The sequence below is a fragment of the Saccopteryx leptura genome, chromosome 5 (genome assembly GCF_036850995.1).
Source record: "Saccopteryx leptura isolate mSacLep1 chromosome 5, mSacLep1_pri_phased_curated, whole genome shotgun sequence".
Lineage (NCBI taxonomy): Eukaryota > Metazoa > Chordata > Mammalia > Chiroptera > Emballonuridae > Saccopteryx > Saccopteryx leptura.
Genome location: NC_089507.1, coordinates 105696896 through 105714076, shown reverse-complemented (window position 1 = coordinate 105714076; position 17181 = coordinate 105696896). Strand labels below are relative to the sequence as shown.

Here is a 17181-nt window from a genome sequence, read left to right as displayed (position 1 = left end):
CCCATCCCACTAAATCCGCCCCCTCTAATGACAGCAGTGCAGCTCCAGCTGTGCTGTGGAGCAGTTCTCCATTTTTCAGGTGTCTGACTATTTCTCTTGTCCCTCATGCTGCTGGAATTTGACAGCTCTCCTACACTGTTGGTTGATTGATGATGTCAACTGGCATAAGACAGTACCACCAGCAGCCAATTTTTTCAAGATGTTTTCTTCTTTGATTTAAAAATTCCTCCTGAATGCTTCCAAAGGAAGTCACCCTGAAGGGCATCTCCAGCTTGGTTCCTCAGCCTGCTCTGTGGCTGACAGAGTTGGGGATATAGACAGATAAGTTAGTTCCTCATTCTATCTTACCTGTAGGGTGAAACAACCTCTAGGTTTCCCAATATCTTTCAGGTTACATCATTCTGTAACTCAGTCAAGTGATGGTCAATGTACAAAACTAAGAGACAGGATGTTAAAATCGTAGACCATAGTTTTTGTGAAATTTCTGTGCTTTCAGCAAGTCATTTGCTCAGAATACACCACAGTCTCTGTTTGTTTGTGCTTTGTTGTTTTGCCAAATAGAGTCAATATTCTCTCCTTGTAAGGTATTTTGTGTTGCTCAGTGTGACGTGTTGCACAACTTGCATTTCTGTGCCATAGTAACTCATACAGTAATTGTTTTGTATTGCTATTCATTCTTAACCACAGATGAGCCTATATTTGCCCCCTAGTGGACCTGAGGCCATTTGCAACTTTTTTTTTAGGGAGTATTTGCTATTTTTTGGTCATTAGTACCTATAAGCCTAGCAAAGGACGATTTTAGCCTTACAGAGCTTAATGAAACCTTAGAATCTCAGTGTTTTCTTGTCCAAAACTTGCACTTTACAGATAAGAAAACTATAAAACACAAGAATTTGAAAGACTTGTATAAGATCTCAGATGTTATTTAACTCGCTTCAGATTGAAAAGTAGAGAAACAACAGAATCCAGAGCTGACCTAAGGCTGTGAATCTTACTAAATTAAAACAGCTGCATCTCTTTATAAATCCTGAAGTTCATTCAATTATCCAAGCATCCATTTTGTTATTTTGTTGAAAATGTACAAGGTTCTAGGCACTGTTACAGGCATTGTGGATACCTGGTTGACAAGCATATCATCCAGTGATTATTTTCAATGGTCTTTTCAGCTTCTATAGAAAATTAACTTGCCCTCAAGTCATTGTTTTATTCTTAATAACTAAAAAAGTGCTTAATTAAAGATAAAAGTATATTTCTTTCAGGATACATTTTCCTCCATACAAAGAGACAAATCCCATTCTGTGATTCTTTCATCCCGGCTAGTGATCTCTACTTCAAAAAAGGTAAACTGCCTTTGTGCTGCCCATTCACTTTTGGAAACTAGTGAATGTGGTGTCAAAAAAGGCATAAACTAAATGCTTTGCAGCCCTTTCCCTGCCTTTGAGTTTGATGTCTTTGGTGTAGGAGCTGTCTGAGTGACAGTTAAAAAAAGGTGAGAATCCAGTTCAAATGTCTAAGGAAAGAGATTCAAGTAAGTCTGAAGAAGTACATTTACTGATTTACTGTCCGTGAGCTTCTTAACACTTCTCTTGGGAAGGCTCAAGGCTCTTCACTTAGTTCTTCAAGGTTTCTCTCCATCCCCCAAATTGATTAGAACTAATCTTCTAAGAAAATATGGCAAAAGTTTTGCACAAAGACAACTTTCAGAAGAAGCCAACTTTTAATAGGATGCCATTTTTTTTCTTCCAAATTCAAAATAATAATGGATGTATTGAGTAACGTGGAAAAACAATGTGTATCCTTCCAAGTAAAATTACCTACTTAACTGAATAGAATTTTACCAACATAAACATATTTACTGAATTTGGGTCACTAAAATTAACTACATAGTCAACAATAGTGGCAAAAGAGGATTTTTCCTATTCTTCAGCCAGGCTGGCTGTATTTATCCTAAGCCTCCTGTGACTCTGCTGGTGCAGACAGAGTACCACTGGCAATTAGACTTGTCTAAATACACAAGGAAGACCTGTGGGTCAGGCCCTACAAATGTTTCCTTTGTATGAGCAACTGAGTATCCTCTTGGGAAAGAGCCCACCTTAAGGAAGGAGTGAAACTTGCATATTCACATTGGTTCTGTAAAGTGTATTAGCCATTAAAGGGCTGGGTACATTGTCACTCATATTTTCTCAAATGAACTCACCCACCTACATGTCCTTGAGTCCTAGAAAGGGGAGAATTATTAGAATAAACTGAATAAACTGTTTTTTCACAAGCTCACTGGAGACATTGGAAATCTAAAGTGTCTTGGATTGCATTAAAACTGAGGCATTGTGTACCGTTGGGTGTTGGGTATATCAACACCTGTGGCCCCAGCCAGCACATCATTTCCACCATGACTCCATTTTCAGTGAAAGCTGGAGTCTGCAGTTTTATTCTTGACATTATCCATCATCCTGAGCTTCAGCAACAGCCAGAGGTGGAGCCAGCCGAGCCTGGAGGTGCCAGACACTGGAACAAAGAATGACAATGACTCAGACTTTTCTTCATAGGGACCTCCAGCAAGAACATGAACAATCACCCAGCTAACAGATTGCCAAAGAGAGTCAGAGCAAGAGGGGAGGAAAGTGGGATTTGTCTATTTGAAGTTCAAAGGATTTGTTTGTGAGTACCCAATAACAGATCCCCAGGGGGGCCTAGAAATAGCTGTTGTAAGGAGATGGAGACTTTGAAGGGAACAAAAGGAGTTTCAGAGTTTCCACAGTTGAATTAAATAAGTTTTGGAAATACTGTTCACTGGCCTCATTTTACCCTTAGAATGATGTGACTTGGGAATAGAAAATTTTAAAGACTTTCACAAGGTAGTAGAGTAGTCTTTTATAGAACACGAAAGGGAGCCCCAACTTCTATATTTAGTTTTTGTTATGCCACTAAACACCAGACACTGAAGGTCCACTCTGCTTTTGAATCCACCATGTTAGAATGTTAGAAGCGGGCATTAGTCTGCTCTTTTGGGAACTGTATTTAAAAGTCCCTCAAACTATTTATTCTCTACTGACTAAAAGGGCCATAACACTTCTCTCAGCTTGACTAGATTTTGGACAGGCTTATTCCTGACAGTAAGCACTGGCCTCCTTTTTCTGAGAGCATTTACTTAAAAAAAAATTTTAATTGTAAATTCTTTCTCTGTCCCTTTGAATATTAAACCTTCTCCCAGCTTCTTGCCAGTTTTATAATCCAGGGATGTCTTTCTGCAGGATGTGGGAGCCATCTCCTTTGATCGATTTATCTATCTATTTATCTATCTATTATCTATCTATCTATCTATCTATCTATCTATCTATCTATCTATCATCTATCTATCATTTATTTTTCTGAAGTGAGAAGCTGGGAGACAGAGACAAACTCCCGCATGTGCCTGACAGGGATCTACCCGACAAGGATCCACCCGGCATGCCCACTAGGGAGCAATGCTCTGCCCATCTGGGGCGTTGCTCTGTTGCAGCCAGAGCCATTCCAGCACCTGAAGCGGAGGCCACAAAGCCATTCGCAGTGCCCGGGCCAACTTTGCTCCAATGGAGCCTTGGCTGCGGGAGGGGAAGAGAGAGACAGAGAGGAAGGAGAGGGGGAGGGGTGGAGAAGCAGATGGGCACTTCTTCTGTGTGCCCTGGCCAGGAATCAAACCCAGCACTTCTATACACCAGGCTGACACTCTTCCACTAAGCCAACTGGCCAGGGCCTCTATCTATCTATTTTTAATTTATTTAACTTATTGAGGTGACATTGGCTAATACTATTTTATAGGTTTTCATGTATATTTTCTGTATATTGTACTGTGTGCTCACCACTGCAAAGTCAAGTCTCCTTCCATCACCATTTATCCCCACTATACCCTCTTATACCTCTTCTACCCCCTTTTCCTGCTGGTAATCACTATTTAGAAGCTATCTCTCTGAAATGTAACCATCAAGAAAAATAGCACCTCTGGTTCTAGTATCTGCAGGAGGGCAGGAGCCTGGTTTCCATAAGCACCAATTATCAAACACAGGTGGCCTAACCACATGGATCAACATCCCTGCTAATGTTCTTTAGTACTTTTCTCCTAGCTCATCCCAGCGCTTCCAATTCTCCCCATTCTGTTTCAGTGGGGATGAGTTCATTCTCTCTCCTCCATTGCAGTAGTCCTGAATAAATCTTCCATGCGTGTTTAATTCTATCCCGTGCAATTTGTTTTTTTATCTCGCTTGTTGTTTAGACCCTGTAGTTAGACTAATCCTAGCTAGAGGCAGAAGGTTTTTCACCTGACTTAAGATTCCTCTGTGGCTTATTCTGACCCTGATATAAACAAGCTTCCATCTAGTTCCTGAGCTCTGACCCGACCTTCACTTCCCTAGAAGTGTCTCCATTTTTAAAAGTAAGGGTTGACCTTGACACATATTTCTCAGTTTTCTTTCTGGGAAGCTGCCTGGGTTTTGTCTTATGTCCTGACTGGTACTCTGTTCTAATGGGTATCAATTCTACATTGTTCTCTTTCTGCCTATAGATACCACTAAACTCATTATACATCTTGGATTCCATGTCATCAGTTACCAGCCTGGCCTGAAACTGGGCATAATGATGAGACCCCTTGGCAACAATGCTTAGCATCTCAAAGGGCACAGCCCTTGGGCATTTGTATCCAGGTCACTTCTCTCTGTCTCCTGTCTGGACTCAATGAATAGGTCTAATTTCAGAAGCCTGCTCCTGCCCATTTGGGTCATCTTACATTCAGAACATAGATTAGAGACATTATTTATTATAATTCTCTTCACTTCCTATGAATGAGATATATTGCTATTTTCATTTTATAGATGCGAAAACTGAGACTCAGAGAAGTTATAGTTTATCCAAAGACACATGGAGCCAATGCTCCATGATTTGAATATTTTTTAAATTGCTGTTTTTAACTGGAATCTGCCTGCTTCTCAATCTTGTACTGTTCCTTCTGTACCATACTGATTCCTTCTGGTGGTAAATGGTATTTATAAAATACTCTCACCGAGTTTTCAGGGGACTAATGTAAAATTTAATACAGTGATTTGGGATATTATTTTTAGTGGAAATTTGACACAATTATGAGGCATTAATATAAAGCCACACCTAAATATATTAGGAATCAAACCCAAACTGATTTTGGTGAGTCTGTAAATATTTTAGAAATTTATACTTGTGCTTTCTCATATGTATACTTTTTGTTTTTGTTAGAGATATTTTTTTTTGCCCTGGCCAGTTGACTCTGCAATAGAGTGTCAGCCTGGCATGAGGAAGTCCTGGGTTCAATTCCCAGCCAGAGTACACAGGAGAAGTGCCCATCTGGTTCTCTACCCTTCCCCCTCTCTTTCCTCTTTATCTCTCTCTTCCCCTTCCGCAACCAAGGCTCCTTTGAAGCAGGGTTGCCTTGGGCGCTGAGGATGGCTCCATGGCCTCTGCTTCAGGCGCTAGAATGGCTCCGGCTGAGATGGAGCAATGCCCCAGATGGGCAGAGCATTGCTCCCTGGTGGGCATGCCAGGTGGATTCCTGTTGGGCACGTGCAAAAGTCTGTCTGTCTGCCTCCTCACTTCTAACTTTGGAAAAATACCCCCCAAAAAAGTATATTTTTCTTAGCATCTGCTTTTCTCACCCATAACATATATTCTTCCACACAGCTCATTCATACTGCAGTATGCCTTACTATTTAATATTCTTGCTTCTTGTTGTGCTATTTTCTAGAATGTTACTGTCATATCAATCATATTCAAAATCCCACAATGATGCCTACAAAACAGTATAATGTTACTTGGTTTATGTAAATCTGAGGAGTGGAGGCCAGTTATAGAAGTTGGGTCTGGTGTTTTCTGAGTGCCTTTTAGTTTCTCATCATGATGAGCTACTTCCCCAGGACAAGCTGGCCAACTTTCACAATTGTAGCCATTGGGAAGTATGTCCCAGGGTGGTGTACCCTGCTTCCTTCTGCAGCATAAAGATTAATATTGAGATTATTGCCCCCCCCCATTCATAGTACACTTGGAACACTGCTTGCTCTCTCAGTTTTAAGCAAGAATGACCTTGCTAGATCACCTTTATAATGCTGTATTAGTTTTCTACTGCTGCTGTAACAGATTGCCATAAATTTAGTGACTTAAAACAACACACACTTATTATTTTGTATTCCTGGAGATCAGTAAGCCAAAATAATTTTCACTGGGATAAAATCGAGATGTGAGTAGACCTGTGTCCCTTCTGAAGAGTCTAGGAAAGAGTCTGTTTTCTTGTCTTTTCCAGCTTCTGCAAACCACCTGCACTTCTTGGCTCATGGCCTTTTCTTTCATCTTCAAATACAATAAGGTGGTCTATTCTTTCTTTTCTGACCTTTGTTTCTGTTCTTATATCTTCTCTGTCACTGATTCCTATAATACCACCTTCTTATAATAACCCAGCTATTATATGGGGCCCTTCAGGATAATCCAGGTTAATCTCCTCATCTCAAAATCCATAATTTAATCATAGTTAACAAGTACTTTTTACCACAAAAGGCAGCATATTCATCGGTTCTGGGAATTAGGATGTGAATATCATTGGTTTCTCTTTTCTAATGTTGATAGCAAAACTAGTAGAATAAAATAACATGATTTTTCTTTTTTAAATTATCCCTTTCTCTCTTTTTTTTTTTCTTCCTTCATTCTTCCCTCTTTTTCTCCTCCCTCCTTTCCTTCATCCCTTCCTTCCTCCCTTTTTCCTCATCCTCTCTTTCTTTCTTTCAATGTTAGAAGATGTGATCCTGGATGACGTCAGAGTAATGGCGGGGTAGGAAGCGATACCAATAAATCTCCCCCAAAACTCAACAAGATCTTCAACCAGAAACAGAAAAACCTATACTTGGAGCCTCCAGATGCTTCGCAATACACCCAAAGGTATGGTCAAGTGAAAAATTGGCTAAATATATAACCAAACCCCAAAGGAAATAGGGAGTAAGAAATGCTCCGCCTTCCTCACTAACCTAAACAGGGCGGCTTTCTCTGATAACTGTGAATATAGAAACTGAGGCGGGCAAAGGGGGTGAATAGATCCAGGCCGCGGCACAAACGGCCGAACCAGGCTGTGGCACGGAGATCCAAGCTGAGGAAAAACTGATCCTGTGGCAACCCGCGAGCTAACACTCGCGCCAAACCCAAACAAAGAAAGACAAGCGGGGCAGCCATTTTACCCGGTCTCCTGGTCAGTGCGCGCACCTACTGGGCGAGAGATTTCTTCCTAGGCCCCGAGAGTGGCTGCCTGTGTTGCCCCATGGAGAGGCAGGGTCAGAGGCCTTTCTGTGGGCCGAGGGCAGAGTCTCTGGGCAGCCCCAGTGCCCTGGGAAAGCCATGCACAGGAGGGAGTGAGAACTAATTCCAACGGTGGAGATTTTCCGTGCTGGAGGGGGTTTCACTCAGAGGGTAACGCAGCCGGCCTCATATCCTGGTTTGCGCGCGCAGATAGTGAATGAGAGATTCCTCCGAGTGCCTCGGCAGTGCACGCCCGTGTTACCGCACAGAAGGACAGAGTCAGGGGCCTTTGTGTAGGCCAAAGCGGAATATCGGGCCGCCCCAGCGCCTTGCAAAAGCCGGGCACGGGGACGGAGCGAGACTCAATTCCAACACTGCAACTTTTCCCTGCAGTTGGGGGTTTCACTCAGAGCGTGAGACTGCTGGCCGGATATCCAGGTCTGCGCACGCAGAAAGTGAGTGAGAGTTTCCTCCAAGCACCCCGGAAGTGGGCACCCGCCTGTGTTACCGGACAGAGTGGCAGACAGAGCCAGAGGTCTTTGAGTGGGCGGAAAGCCCGCCTGATTATGCTAGCAGCTCTGACTGACTGAGCCTTACCCAGAGCCCTGTGCTGAGTGGAAATAGAGTGGGGAGTTGCCAGCTCTTTGAGCTTCTTACTATCCAGGCAGAGGCAGCAGCAACCCCATAGCTGGATTATCAGGCTACTAATTGAGGAAGGAAAGACTAGGAGAAAGGCTCCAGGATCACGGACTCTCTCACTGTCGGAGCCTATAAATGCTAATGAGCCTCGACTGCCAACGAGACTAAAGCACAATACATGACATTGCCATAGACACTTATCAACTGCAAACCTCTACCTGAGCGTGCTAAAGGGGCAGAACCCGGGGTACAGAGTCACCGACCAGGAAGAGGGAGAGAAAAGAAAAAGCAAGAAGATAACCTCTCAAAATCAAGAATAAACTGCAGACTTTATAACCTATCCCATTTTATTATATTTGTTCGTTTGTTTCTCTTATCTTCATTCTTGATACTTTTTTTTTTCCTCCAATTTGACCGATTAACTCTCTGCCGGTCTTACTCTCTCCTCTCCTTGAACTACACTACCCATAAGAGTTACATCTCCCATTATTTTTCTCTTCTCTTCCTTTCTCTCTATGAGGGTTGCACTCCAAAACCCTTAACTCTCTCTCTCTCTCTCTCTCCTTTCTTTTTTCTTCTTTTAGTGGTTCCCTCTTTTTTTCTCTCTCTCTCTTTCTTTTCTCCCTCTATATTAGTTTCTTCCTTTCTCCTTTACATCTCCTCTCATTCAAACCTCAATAACAAACAAATTATCTTATCTGGGACTCAAACTTATGTTTGTGGCATTTTGGGGGGTTTGTACTTCACCTTTTTAACTCACTAGCAGTGCTCCCATCCCTGGCTCTCCATTTTATCTAGTTCTTGTTCCACTAAATACAATAGTAATTTTTTAATTTGTCCCCCCATTTTTCCGTTTTCCTCTTATTCCTCTCATCATAACTCTTAGACAACTAACACCTAAAAGCAAATCATTTTATACTTGACCCAAATTTTTTCCTTATTTGCTTTTTGTGGGTCCATACACTCTTTTTTTTTTTCCGTTTTTCCTTTTTTTTTTTTTCCCCTTTATTACATTTCCCCAATTCAGGCCCTCCATCACAAGCATTGTTTGTTATAATTCACAGTTCACCACAAGATTTTCTCAAGAAAGAGGGGAGAAGAGAGGAGAGGAGAGGAAAAAGGAGGGGGGGAATAATTTCCTTTTTTAAAAATTTTTATTTTCTTTTATTTTTCTTTATTTCATTATTAATTTTTTTTTAAAAAAACAACTCTTTTCGATTTTTTATTTTTTTATTATTTTTTTAACTTTTTATTCTTTATTAAATCTCATTAATACTATCAACAAAACCGCCCTCAGATGCCATTAAGGAAGAGAAAATCGAATATCATGGATACAAAAGAAAGAGAGATAACACAGCTAGATGAGGAAAAATCTATGGAGAAAAAATTTAATATATTGGAAACCTTGGAGCTAAATGACAGAGAATTCAAGATAGAAATCCTAAAAATCCTCCGAGATATACAAGAAAACACAGAAAGGCAATTGAGGCAGCTCAGAAAACAACTCAATGAACACAAAGAATATATGTCCAAGGAAATTGAAACTATAAAAACAAATCAAACAGAGATGAAAAACTCCATTCACGAGCTGAAAAACGAAGTAACAAGCTTAGCTAATAGAACAGGTCAGATAGAAGAGAGGATTAGTGAAATAGAAGACAAGCAACTTGAGGCACAACAGAGAGAAGAAGAAAGAGACTCAAAAATTAAAAAAAATGAGATAGCCCTACAAGAATTATCTGACTCCATCAAAAAGAATAACATAAGAATAATAGGTATATCAGAGGGAGAAGAGAGAGAAAATGGAATGGAGAACATACTCAAACAAATAATAGATGAGAACTTCCCAAGCCTGTGGAAAGAACTAAAGCCTCAAGTTCAAGAAGCAAACAGAACTCCGAGTTTTCTTAACCCCAACAAACCTACTCCAAGGCATATCATAATGAAATTGACACAAACCAACAGCAAAGAAAAAATTCTCAAGGCAGCCAGGGAAAAGAAGAATACAATATATAAAGGAAGGCCCATTAGATTATCATCAGATTTCTCAGCAGAAACTCCACAAGCTAGAAGAGAGTGGACCCCAATATTTAAAGTCCTGAAAGAGAGGAACTTTTGGCCACGAATACTATACCCATCAAAGCTATCCTTCAAATATGAAGGAGAAATAAAAACATTCACAGATACAGAAAAGATGAGGGAATTTATCATCAGAAAACCCCCACTCCAGGAATTACTAAAGGGGGTTCTCCAATCAGATACAAAGAACAAAAAAAAACAGAGCCACAAGTAAAAGCTCCAAGAAGAACACAATTAAACCAAATTTAAACTGTGACAACAACAAACAGAAAGGGGGGAAGAGGATGGAGATTAACAGTAGCAAAGGACGATGGAGTGCAAAAGTACTCACAAAATAGTTCGCTACAATGAACAGGGTAGGGACCCTTTTCATTACTCAAAGGTAACCACCATTGAAAAAACCACCACAGAAGCACATGAGATAAAAAAGATAGCAACAGAGGAAAGATGTATGGAATACAACCAAATAAAAACAAAAGATAGAAAAATGAAAGAGAAGGATCAAACAAGACACAAAACTAACAGAAAGCAATCTATAGAATGGCAATAGGGACCTCATAAGTGTAAATAATTACACTAAATGTAAATGGATTAAACTCACCAATAAAAAGGCACAGAGTAGCAGAATGGATTAAAAAAGAAAATCCAACTGTATGCTGCCTACAGGAAACTCATCTAAGTAACAAGGATAAAAACAAATTCAAAGGGAAAGGCTGGAAAACAATACTACAAGCAAATAACATCCAAAAAAAAGCAGGTGTAGGAATACTCATATCGGATAATGCTGACTACAAGACAGGAAAAGTACTCAGAGACAAAAATGGCCATTTCATAATGGCTAACGGGACACTGAATCAAGAAGACATAACAATTCTTAATGTATATGCACCAAACCAAGGAGCACCAAAATATATAAGACAGCTACTTATTGATCTTAAAACAAAAACTGACAAAAACACAATCATACTTGGAGACCTCAATACAACGCTGACGGCTCTAGATCGGTCATCCAAACAGAGAATCAACAAAGACATAGTGGCCTTAAACAAAACACTAGAGCGCCTGGATATGATAGACATCTACAGGACATTTCATCCCAAAGTGACTGAGTATACATTTTTCTCCAGTGTACATGGATCATTCTCAAGAATTGACCATATGTTGGGCCACAAAAACGACATCAGCAAATTCAGAAAAATCAAAGCTGTACCAAGCATATTTTCTGATCATAAAGCCTTGAAACTAGAATTCAACTGCAAAAAAGAGGAAAAAAATCCCACAAAAATGTGGAAACTAAACAACATACTTTTAAAAAATGAATGGGTGAAAGAAGAAATAAGTGCAGAGATCAAAAGATATATACAGACTAATGAAAATGACAATACGACATATCAGAATCTATGGGATGCAGCAAAAGCAGTAATAAGAGGGAAGTTCATATCACTTCAGGCATATATGAACAAACAAGAGAGAGCCCAAGTGAACCACTTAACTTCCCACCTTAAGGAACTAGAAAAAGAAGAACAAAGAAAACCGAAAACCAGCCGAAGAAAGGAGATAATAAAAATCAGAGCAGAAATAAATGAATTAGAGAACAGAAAAACTATAGAAAAAATTAATAGAACAAGGAGCTGATTCTTTGAAAAGATCAACAAAATTGACAAACCCTTGGCAAGACTTACCAAGGAAAAAAGAGAAAGAACTCATATAAACAAAATCCAAAATGAAAGAGGAGAAATCACCACGGATACCATAGATATACAAAGACTTATTGTAGAATACTATGAAAAACTATATGCCACCAAATACAACAATCTAGAAGAAATGGATAAATTCTTAGAACAATACAACCTTCCTAGACTGAGTCAAGAAGAAGCAGAAAGCCTAAACAGACCTATCAGTGGAGAAGAAATAGAAAAAACCATTAAAAACCTCCCCAAAAATAAAAGTCCAGGCCCTGACGGCTATACAAGCGAATTTTATCAAACATTCAAAGAAGACTTGGTTCCTATTCTACTCAAAGTCTTCCAAAAAATTGAAGAAGAAGCAATACTTCCAAACACATTTTATGAGGCCAACATAACCCTCATACCAAAACCAGGCAAGGATGGCACAAAAAAGAAAACTACAGACCAATATCTCTAATGAATACAGATGCTAAAATACTAAACAAAATACTAGCAAATCGAATACAACGACATATTAAAAAAATAATACATCATGATCAAGTGGGATTCATCCCAGAATCTCAACGATGGTTCAACATACGTAAAACGGTTAACGTAATACACCATATCAACAAAACAAAGAACAAAAACCACATGATCTTATCAATAGACGCAGAAAAGGCTTTCGATAAAATACAACACAATTTTATGTTTAAGACTCTCAACAAAATGGGTATAGAAGGAAAATATCTCAACATGATAAAGGCCATATATGATAAACCATCAGCTAACATCATATTAAATGGCACCAAACTAAAGGCTTTTCCCCTTAAATCAGGAACAAGACAGGGTTGTCCACTCTCTCCACTGTTATTTAATGTGGTACTAGAGGTTCTAGCCAGAGCAATCAGACAAGACAAAGAAATAAAAGGCATCCATATCGGAAAAGAAGAAGTCAAGGTATCACTTTTTGCAGATGATATGATCCTATACATCAAAAACCCCAAAGAATCCACAAAAAGACTACTAGAAACAATAAGTCAGTACAATAAGGTTACAGGATACAAAATTAACATACAGAAGTCAATAGCCTTTCTATATGCCAACAATGAAACAACTGAGAAGGAACTCAAAAGAATAATCCCCTTCACGATTGCAACAAAAAAAATAAAATACTTAGGAATAAACATAACAAAGAATGTAAAGGACTTATATAATGAAAACTATAAACCATTGTTAAGGGAAATCGAAAAAGATATAATGAGATGGAAGAATATACCTTGTTCTTGGCTAGGAAGAATAAATATAATCAAGATGGCTATATTACCCAAAGCAATATACAAATTTAATGCAATTCCCATCAAACTTCCAATGACGTTTTTTAAAGAAATAGAGCAAAAAATCATCAGATTTATATGGAACTATAAAAAAACCCCGAATAGCAAAAGCAATCCTAAAGAAAAAGAATGAAGCTGGGGACATTACAATACCTGACTTCAAACTATATTATAGGGCCATGACAATCAAAACAGCATGGTATTGGCAGAAAAATAGACAATCAGACCAATGGAACAGAATAGTAAGTCCAGAAATAAAACCACATATATATAGTCAAATAATTTTTGATAAAGGGGCCAACAACACACAATGGAGAAAAGAAAGCCTCTTCAATAAATGGTGCTGGGAAAACTGGAAAGCCACATGCAAAAGAATGAAACTGGACTACAGTCTCTCCCCCTGTACAAAAATTAACTCAAAATGGATCAAAGATCTAAACATAAGACCTGAAACAATTAAGTACATAGAAGAAGACATAGGTACTCAACTCATGGACCTGGGTTTTAAAGAGCATTTTATGAATTTGACTCCACAGGCAAGAGAAGTGAAGGCAAAAATTAATGAATGGGACTACATCAGACTAAGAAGTTTTTGCTCAGCAAGAGAAACTGATAACAAAATAAACAGAAAGCCAACTAAATGGGAAATGATATTTTCAAACAACAGCTCAGATAAGGGCCTAATATCCAAAATATACAAGAACTCATAAAACTCAACAACAAACAAACAAACAATCCAATAAAAAAATGGGAAGAGGATATGAATAGACACTTCTCCCAGGAAGAAATACAAATGGCCAACAGATATATGAAAAAATGCTCACCTTCTTTAGCTATTAGAGAAATGCAAATCAAAACGGCAATGAGATACCACCTCACACCTGTTCGATTAGCTGTTATTAACAAGACAGGTAATAGCAAATGTTGGAGAGGCTGTGGAGAAAAAGGAACCTTCATCCACTGTTGGTGGGAATGTAAAGTAGTACAACCATTATGGAAGAAAGTATGGTGGTTGCTCAAAAAATTGAAAATAGAACTACCTTATGACCCAGCAATCCCTCTACTGGGTATATATCCCAAAAACTCAGAAACATTGATACGTAAAGACACATGCAGCCCCATGTTTATTGCAGCATTGTTCACAGTGGCCAGGACATGGAAACAACCAAAAAGCCCATCAATAGATGACTGGATAAAGAAGATGTGGCACATATACACTATGGAATACTACTCAGCCATAAGAAATGATGACATCGGAACATTTACAGCAAAATGGTGGGATCTTGATAACATGATACGAAGCGAAATAAGTAAATCAGAAAAAACCAGGAACTGTATTATTCCATACGTAGGTGGGACATAAAAGTGAAACTAAGAGACATTGACAAGAGTGTGGTGGTTACGGGGGGGAGGGGGGAATGGGAGAGGGAAAGGGGGAGGGGGAGGGGCACAAAGAAAATAAGATAGAAGGTGACAGAGGACAATCTGACTTTGGGTGGTGGGTATGCAACATAATTGAACGACAAGATAACCTGGACTTGTTATCTTTGAATATATGTATCCTGATTTATTGATGTCACCCCATTAAAAAAATAAAATTATTAAAAAAAAAAAAAAAAGAAGATGTGATCCTAATAGAAAGAGTAGGCTAGAAGGTATTGGAAAAGTAAATGGAATGATAAACTGAAATCTTTGCCTCCCATTTGTAACCCTCCCATTGATATCAAAGAATAAGAAAGGTTATTCTCTGTTTTCCTGTTACAGATCTGAAATACACATGTGATTGGTGCATTGAAATGTAAATAAATCTCATTATTACTCCTCCAGGGAAAAAATTGTGGTCTAAAATAGAAGTTATAATATGATCATGGTTTATATATATTTTTTAATTTAAGACTAATAATTTCAATAATTTTGAAATGTCCCCAATATATTATTTAGGGAATCCCCAAAAGATAACTCTCCCACAGTAAAGAAAAAAGACATGAAACTGTATTTATTAAAAACAGAATAATTTAGCCTGACCAGGCAGTGGCGCAGTGGATAGACCATCAGACTAGGATGTGGAGGACCCAGTTTTGAGACTCCAAGGTCGCCAGCTTGAGAACAGGCTCATCTGGTTTGAGCAGAGCTCACCAGCTTGGACCCAAGGTCACTGGCTCGAGCAAGGGGTTACTCGGTCAGCTGAAGGCCCATGGTCAAGGCCCATATGAGAAAGCAATCAATAAACAACTAAGGTGTCACAACAAAAAACTGATGATTGATGCTTCTCATCTCTCTTCATTTCTGTCTATCTGTTTGTCCCTATCTGTTTCTCTCTCTGTCTCTAAAAAAAAATCCAGAATAATTTATTACATTAGATTATTTTCTAGATTTCTTTTTTTTTTAAATCAATTTTGGTTGGATTCCTCTAAACTCAGAAATCTTTTTGATAACTGAAAATATTTCCTAAATTTTAAGGTGACCAATCATTCTCCTTTAAGGAGGACGGTCCTTCTTTTGTAAGTTCCTTCCTCTCTTAAAAAGTATCCTTCTACATGTCCTCCTTTCTGATATTAAAGACTATTCTGTAAATGTCCATATTAAAATTGATGCAGAGTAGATCCATTGCGTGTGATGTGACGTATTTGTATTTGACATGACGATTCATCAAGTATCGATACAGTGCAGTGAGACGAGATTATGAAATGCATGCACTCCGCATGGGAGACCTTGAGAGAGCTCGCAATATACCGAGTAAGCAAATGGCTTTGTGTACTTGTTGAAACATGACACGGTACATACAACATTGTAGACTCACGATTATTTCTTTCTCAGTGAATATTCAATCATAGATAAGCATAATTCATGTTTTATTAATTCATTATCTATTTAATTTCAAATATATATAATTTTATTTACAAATATTTTCCCCAAATTAAGGTTTTAAAGTGGAAATCTAACCTCAAATCATATCTATTAATAACAAATTTTGATTAAATAGTTGCATAAAACATGTTTTTTAAATAGATGTTTTTTTTTTTTAAATAATTTTATTTTTTTAATGGGGCGACATCAACAAATCAGGATACATATATTCAAAGATAACAAGTACAGGTTATCTTGTCGTTCAATTATGTTGCATACCCATCACCCAAAGTTAGATTGTCCTCTGTCACCTTCTATCTAGTTTTCTTTGTGCGCCTCCCCCTCCCCCTTTCCCTCTCCCTTTCCCTCTCCCTTTCCCCCCTCCCCCCCGTAACCACCACACTCTTATCAATGTCTCTTAGTTTCACTTTTATATCCCACCTACGTATGGAATAATGCAGTTCCTGTTTTTTTCTGATTTACTTATTTCACTTCGTATCATGTTATCAAGATCCCACCATTTTGCTGTAAATGATCTGATGTCATCATTTCTTATGGCTCAGTAGTATTCCATAGTGTATATGTGCCATATCTTCTTTATCTAGTCATCTATTGACGGACTTTTCGGTTGTTTCCATGTCCTGGCCACTGTGAACAATGCTGCAATAAACATGGGGCTGCATGTGTCTTTACATATCAGTGTTTCTGAGTTTTGGGAGTATATACCCAGTAGAGGGATTGCTGGGTCATGAAGTAGTTCTATTTTCAGTTTTTTGAGCAACCACCATACTTTCTTCCATAATGGTTGTACTACTTTACATTCCCACCAACAGTGGATGAGGGTTCCTTTTTCTCCACAGCCTCTCCAACATTTGCTATTACCTGTCTTGTTAATAATAGCTAATCTAACAGGTGTGAGGTGGTATCTCATTGCCGTTTTGATTTGCATTTCTCTAATAGCTAAAGAAGATGAGCATCTTTTCATATATCTGTTGGCCATTTATATTTCTTCCTGGGAGAAGTGTCTGTTCATATCCTCTTCCCATTTTTTTATTGGATTGTTTGTTTGTTTGTTGTTGAGTTTTATGAGTTCTTGTATATTTTGGATATTAGGCCCTTATCTGAGCTGTGGTTTGAAAATATCATTTCCCATTTAGTTGGCTTTCTGTTTATTTTGCTATCAGTTTCTCTTGCTGAGGAAAAACGTCTTAGTCTGATGTAGTCCCATTCATTAATTTTTGCCTTCACTTCTCTTGCCTTTGGAGTCAAATTCATAAAATGCTATTTAAAACCCAGGTCCATGAGTTGAGTACCTATGTCTTCTTCTATGTACTTAA

The 17181-nt window shown here is 38.6% G+C and overlaps 1 non-coding gene across 1 annotated transcript; it reads left to right on the top strand.

The window, feature by feature from the left end:
- Nucleotides 1-1346: 1346 nt before the first annotated feature.
- Nucleotides 1347-1481, top strand: LOC136407366 (small nucleolar RNA SNORA13). Its single transcript, XR_010751909.1, has one exon. It is a non-coding gene; the product is annotated as a small nucleolar RNA SNORA13 (small nucleolar RNA).
- Nucleotides 1482-17181: the final 15700 nt, after the last annotated feature.